The sequence below is a fragment of the Nicotiana tabacum genome, chromosome 6, assembly GCF_000715075.1.
Source record: "Nicotiana tabacum cultivar K326 chromosome 6, ASM71507v2, whole genome shotgun sequence".
NCBI lineage: Eukaryota > Viridiplantae > Streptophyta > Magnoliopsida > Solanales > Solanaceae > Nicotiana > Nicotiana tabacum.
Genome location: NC_134085.1, coordinates 56831913 through 56838027, shown reverse-complemented (window position 1 = coordinate 56838027; position 6115 = coordinate 56831913).

Here is a 6115-nt window from a genome sequence, read left to right as displayed (position 1 = left end):
TTTCCCTTGTTGCAGCAACTTTAAGGATGCCGGGTGAGGCCCATGACCTACCCGGCTAGGTCCAGAGGATGGTGACCCATTAATCCTGTGACGAGCGCATATGGTGAACTGTACTTCGTACCGGATGGGGAGCACAATAGAAGGTAAGCGTGTTTGCTGTCTTTTCCTTGCCTTTTTGTACCCGAGGTAACCCCTTCCCCTTCAATTTATGTCGTTTACAGATATTGGGTGGTTCCTTGGGATGGGAAAATGTTCTTCCGAAGAGGGGAAGGAGTCATTGGCTTTTGGGCCGAGGGGCGATGGCGACAAGAGAGATCAGCACCTGCGGTGTGACGGAGCCTTAAGTGGCACTGGCCGGGCTCATATTTCTGCGGAAAGGGCGTCTCCTGAGTCTGCTGCTCCCGGAGTGCCTCATTCATGGTCGGAGGTTCCTTTGAGCGAATATGTCGTGTCGGGGTCAGTTCTTCTGGACCTTAGGGGCAAGATCAATAGGAGTGTGTTCCGACTTCGAGGAAGTACGTCGACTTCACTTTGTGGTGAGTTTTATGTACAGTTTCCCTGTATCCCGTGTCCTCCTCCCTCTATTGTATCTTCCTCGTGCAGGCATGTGATGGGCTAGGTCTGAGCTGTTCCGTCAGGGGGCCAAGCTTCAAAAAATTCTGGGTGAGGGCGAATATCTTAGGCTCCTTAGTGAGGAGAAGGAAGTTGAGTTGCAGCATTGGCGATATGAGGCATATCGGAGCTCAAACTATGAGAGCTATTTGATGGAGCAGGCAACATCCTCTAGTGCGTGCTTCACTCCTTTCTAACCTTAAGGCTAATTCCCTTTTTCCTTATCAGTTGCAGAAAAAGTCGGAGGCCTTGGAGTACCTCAAAGGAGACATCAATCGCGTCAGAGTTGCTTGCGAGGAGCTAAGGGCTAAAGTGCAGGCTCAAGCTTTAGAAGAGATGAGCATCTCGGCTAAGGTCCCTACCTTCGAGGCCCAACTCAGTTGGACTCATGAAAACGCCAAAGTTCAAGCGGATATGATTGGGAAATTTGAATCTGATCTCTCGAAGGTCAGAGACGAGATAATCGATGCCCAGAATCTCGAAGCCGAACAAGGCTAATCGTGAGATGGCGATTTGTATGAAAGATGTTGCTGATGCCCAAGCTAAACTAAAGCGAGCCCTCAACTGGGAGAAGAGGATCGAGGAATATGTTTGTTGTAGATCCCGGAGAAAGGTACTCGAGGAGGTCAGTGCAAGGGGCTTCGTTCTCTCGGAGTAATTGGCTCGGGCAAGGGAGGACAAGCGTGCCGCTTGGTCACTTCTTATTGATGTTGCGGAGGGCAAATTTGACGAGCTGTAGCCCTTTAGCGTAGAGTGTAGATTTTGCCGTTTTGTCGCTTTGTCTCTGATATACATAGGACATGCCTGTTGATGGAGAATGCGCCCTTTCTGCGCGTGTAATATATAAGAATGAATTTGAAGCTTTATTTCTTTTGGACCTCTTTTTTCTCCTTTTTTCTGTTGTTGCTTTCAACTGGTCAGGGTGGTTTCGGTGTTTGGCGAGGTCTTCATAGGTCCGGGATAGATCAGGCAGACCTGGGGGCTCTCAAGTATGATTTCTGACGTGAGCAAGTGTCGGGGCCTCCGTGCTTGGCCTGGCTATTTAGTCTTGGTCTCCGAGTTGGGCTCCGACTCGAGCCTTCATGTTCTTTGATTTTTTGTGCCCATACGGGTAGGTAGCATTTGTTTTGATCTCTTTCCCTTGGACATTCGCCGCTCCAACTATTTGTTGGGTCCAATCTCCGAGTCGCATTGTGACTAGTGCTTCCATCGACCCTCAAGCTCTCTCCTCCTACATGGGCGAATGATGATGGCTCTTTGTGCTTTGGGTCGAAGTGACTTCACGGGCGCGTGGCCTGGAAATTTAATCGACTAACGACAGTATCTTTCGAGTCGTGCCCTTGGGCATCCTGCAGTTCAACTATTTTGGATCCAGTCTCTGAGTCGCATCGCAATTCGAGCAGTAATCGACCCTTAAGTGTTTTTGATTCCCTGGCCAGCGATACTGGTATTTACACTGCACCCTTAGGCATATTGCAATTTTCGGGTCCAGTCTCTGAGTCGCGTTGCGACTCGAGCTGTAATTGACCCTTAAATTTCCTTGAGTTTCTGGCTGGTGATATTGGCACTTACACCGTTTAGTCATTCAGACCTTTTAGTATGTGGCCCAGAGGCTTGCATAGTTAACTATTTTGGATTCGGTCTCCGAATCGAGTTATGATTCAAGCTCATTTTAATCCTCAAGTTGTCAATTTTCAAGTTGGCGACAATGGCTCTTACGCTATTTGGTCGTAGAGACCTTTCAATATGAGGCCCGTAGGCTTGCTTAGCTGGCAACAATGGCTCTTACGCTATTTTTGCTCCTGGGCTTTTTGTAGGCTTTGTTTCCGCTCGTTAAGGTCTTTTTATAGTATTTCTGCCTGACCCGTCGTCAGTTCTAGAGGAACCTCGATTTCAAGTCGTTGTCGGCGATGTTTTGAGCACCTCGTAAGGTTCATAGCTCGTAGATCAATGCTCTTGCATTTTTGGAGCCAACATTGTCAGAGCTCGTTTTTTCCTGTTGAGGGAAGCCTGTTTTAATCGGTTCTTTCCGAAGTATATTTGGAGTAGTGGCCTGCAATTTTTTACCAACAGTCGGGAGTCCCCGAGTTGCGTTATTTTGGTTGTATTAGCCGTTTTGACCGTAGTCATATACGTTTGGCCGTAGCCATTTTTGATCCCTAGTGATAGTTTAGGCGTCTACATCGAGGGTATGCCCTTTAGGGATTCTTACAAATGCGACGTATAGCCTAAACTTCGGGATTTTTATGCCTGTTGAGGTCTTATAGTATGTAATGCCTATTGAGGTCTTACAGTTTGTCATGCATATTGAGGTCTTACAGTTTGTAGAATAGATCTGGTTACGCCGAGGCTGCCCGCTAAGGGTCTTACAGTTTAGGGTTTTCCAGTTGTATGGCGATTAACAGCAGTCTCCGAGTCATCAAGTTTGTTTAAGCTTGAAGACAGCTTCTCGTGAGCTCGGAGTTGCCTTCCAGGGGCTTGATGAGCCTGGAGTTCCGACCCTGGGGTCATGCAAGTTGTCGAATCGTTAATGCTAAGTCTCCGAGTATATCGGGACTCATTTGATGGAGAGGTTTTTGTCGAGAGTATACTGCGACTTTCCCTTTTTGGAGAATCAGATGTTGGAAGATATTCTCTGATCCATTAGTGCAATACATGTGTCGTTGCGCTGAGTCCACCTATTTTTGGTCGAGTGTGGTTGCTTGGTGATTTTCATGTTGCCTTACTCCGAGAAGGAGCCTTTCTCTTTTTTCATGGGAGAAAAATGGTATTTTTTGATTGCCTGATATAATAATACATGCTTCCGCTTTGGCGGGATTTGGTTACATCGATCGTTTGGCCTTATACATCATCTCACCCTAGGAACCTTTTCTTGGCATTTCTCTAACTCCTTCGAGTCGGGCGGCTTCCAGGGGGAATGCCCCTCGCAGCTTGAAAGTTAGCCGTAAGGGTAGCTTCGAGCAATATTGTAGAGTTTCCCCTTTAAGAAACTTCGCAGTCGTTGCCTCGTTAAAAACCTTGACGGTAAAAACCCTTCTTTTTTGGGATAAAAAACTCAGTCGAAGGAAAAGAGTGCAATGGACGCGCTTTTGGGGGTCTCGAGGTCTCTTGATAGTGTTGGTGTCTTGGTATCTCCGGTTGAGTGCTTGCATGAGGGTTAGTTCTTAATCCAAAATGAAATAAAAGGAATGGATGTACCTTGAAACGAGATAGGCTGGTGGCACCTTGGGGGTTGGCTTATTATGATCATCTGAGGGCAGACACGCGATGCAGATTTCTATTTTGTGTTGTCAAACCCAACCGGGTAGAGACCTGATTCGCCCATTGGATTTTTCGGGAACGGAGGTACGGGCGCCGGTAACACATCGTGTATTGCGAACATTTCCTTGCCGCGTGTTGCTCCCCATAGATGGTTTTGATTCCATCCTTTGTCGGGAATTTTATCATCTGGTGGAGAGTGGATGGTACTGCTCTCATGTAGTGTATCCACGGTCGCCCAAACAAGGCGTTATACCTTATATCTCCCTCGATGACATGGAATTTGGTGTCTTGGGTTGTACCTGCCACGGTAATCGGAAGGATGATTTCTCCTTTCATTGTTTAGCTCACCATATTGAACCTATTAAGGACCCAAGTGGCAGGCACGATCCGTTCAGTTAGTCCGAGCTGTTCTACCACCCTTGACCTGATAATATTGGCTGAGCTACCTGGATCCACGAGTACACGTTTTATCTGAAAAGAATTCACAAGAAAGGAGATTACCAGGGCGTCATTGTGGGGTTGAGACAGAGCCTCGGTATCTTCTTCTCTGAACGCAAGGGCGTCTGCGGGGATATATCCTCGAGTCTATTTTTCCCTGGTGATGGACATTTTTGTTTTTCTAATCATGGGTTCCTGCGGGGCATCAGCGCCCCCCATTATCATGTGGATGACGTCTTGCGGCTCGTTTGCCTTATTTTTCTTGGTTGCCTCCCTGTCCCGAAACTGATTTTTGGCCCGATCTCTAAGGAATTCCCGAAGGTGCCCTTTGTTAATAGTCGGGCCACTTCTTCTCGCATTTGATGGCAATCCTCGGTCCTGTGACCGTGTGTGTTGTTGAACTCACACACTAAGTTGTAATTTCTCTACGAAGGGTCCGACTGTATTGGTTTAGGCCACTTGGCGTCCCTGATTTTGTCTATAGCGAATACGATGTATGATATGTCGATGTTAAAGTTGTATTCCGATAAGTAGGGTGCGTTCATCGGTGCCATGTTTCGATTGAACCTGGTTCTGTTGATGAGCCCCCGAGAGTCCTGTCCTCGATCTATCCTCCGATCGTTGCGGGGTAGGTTGCGCCTTGGGGTGTTCCTTATGTCTTCAAGGTACGGTTGTTACCTTTCTTTGTTTGGTTTCGTCTCTTTTGCCAGGAGTCTGTTTGGGTATACTAAGCCCGAAGGGGCTCCCAACTGGTCATCCTCGACCCTGATCTTTGACTGGTATCAGTTGTGAACGTCCGACCAGGTCACGGTCGGGTATTCGATTAGATTTTGTTTTAGCTGTTTTGAAGCCATCGAGCTTTGTTCGTTCAGGCCTTGGGTGAAGGCCTGTACCGCCCAGTCGTCGGAGACTAGTGGAAGCTCTATTCTTCCATCTGGAAGTGGGATACGAACTCCCGCAACATCTCGTTCTCTCTCTTGTTGATTTTGAAAATGTCAGATTTCCTCGTTGCTACCTTGATGGCTCCGGCATGTGCTTTTACGAAGGAGTCTACTAGCATGGCGAACGAATCTATGGAGTTGGGAGCCAAGTTGTAGTACCACATCATGGCCCCCTTTTGAAATCGTTTCCCCGAATTTTTTCAGCAACACAAACTCGATCTCGTCATTTATCTTGTCGTTACCTTTTACTGCGTAGGTGTAAGCAGTGACGTGTTCGTTAGGGTCGGAGGTGTCGTTGCACTTAGGGAGTTCCGACATTTTGAACTTTTTCGGGATGGGCTTTGGGGCCTCTTCCTCAGGGAATGGCCTTTGAATGAACTTCTTTGAATCCAATCCTTTGAGGACTGGAGGCGCTCCTGGGATCTGATCGACCCTAGAGTTATAGGTCTCAACTTTTTTATCGTTGGTTGCAATCATTTTCTCAGCTGATTCGATCCTTTTGGTGAGGTCCTCGAGAATTTTTACGATGGTGGGATCCGCCACCTATCCGTTGTTGCTTGACCTTTCGAGTACTCTCTCGACGGGAAGAGCCGTCTCCGGTGCCACTGTGCTGGGGGTTCTCGGGTGGTTTGTAGCTGAGCAATCGCCAGTTGTTGTGCCTGTCACATCTCAAAAATAACATGAAGACTAACTTCTTGTTCTTCTCGGGCCGGGGATTTTTGTGCTTCTTGTTGGTCGTTGTGTCGTACGCTCTTGTCGGTGTGAGAAGTTTCGTCGACTTGTTGTGCATCCTGTGAATCTACGTCCGCTAGGATTGGTCTGGGAGCGATATCAGGATTCTGCGGAGGTGCTCCAGCGGCCGG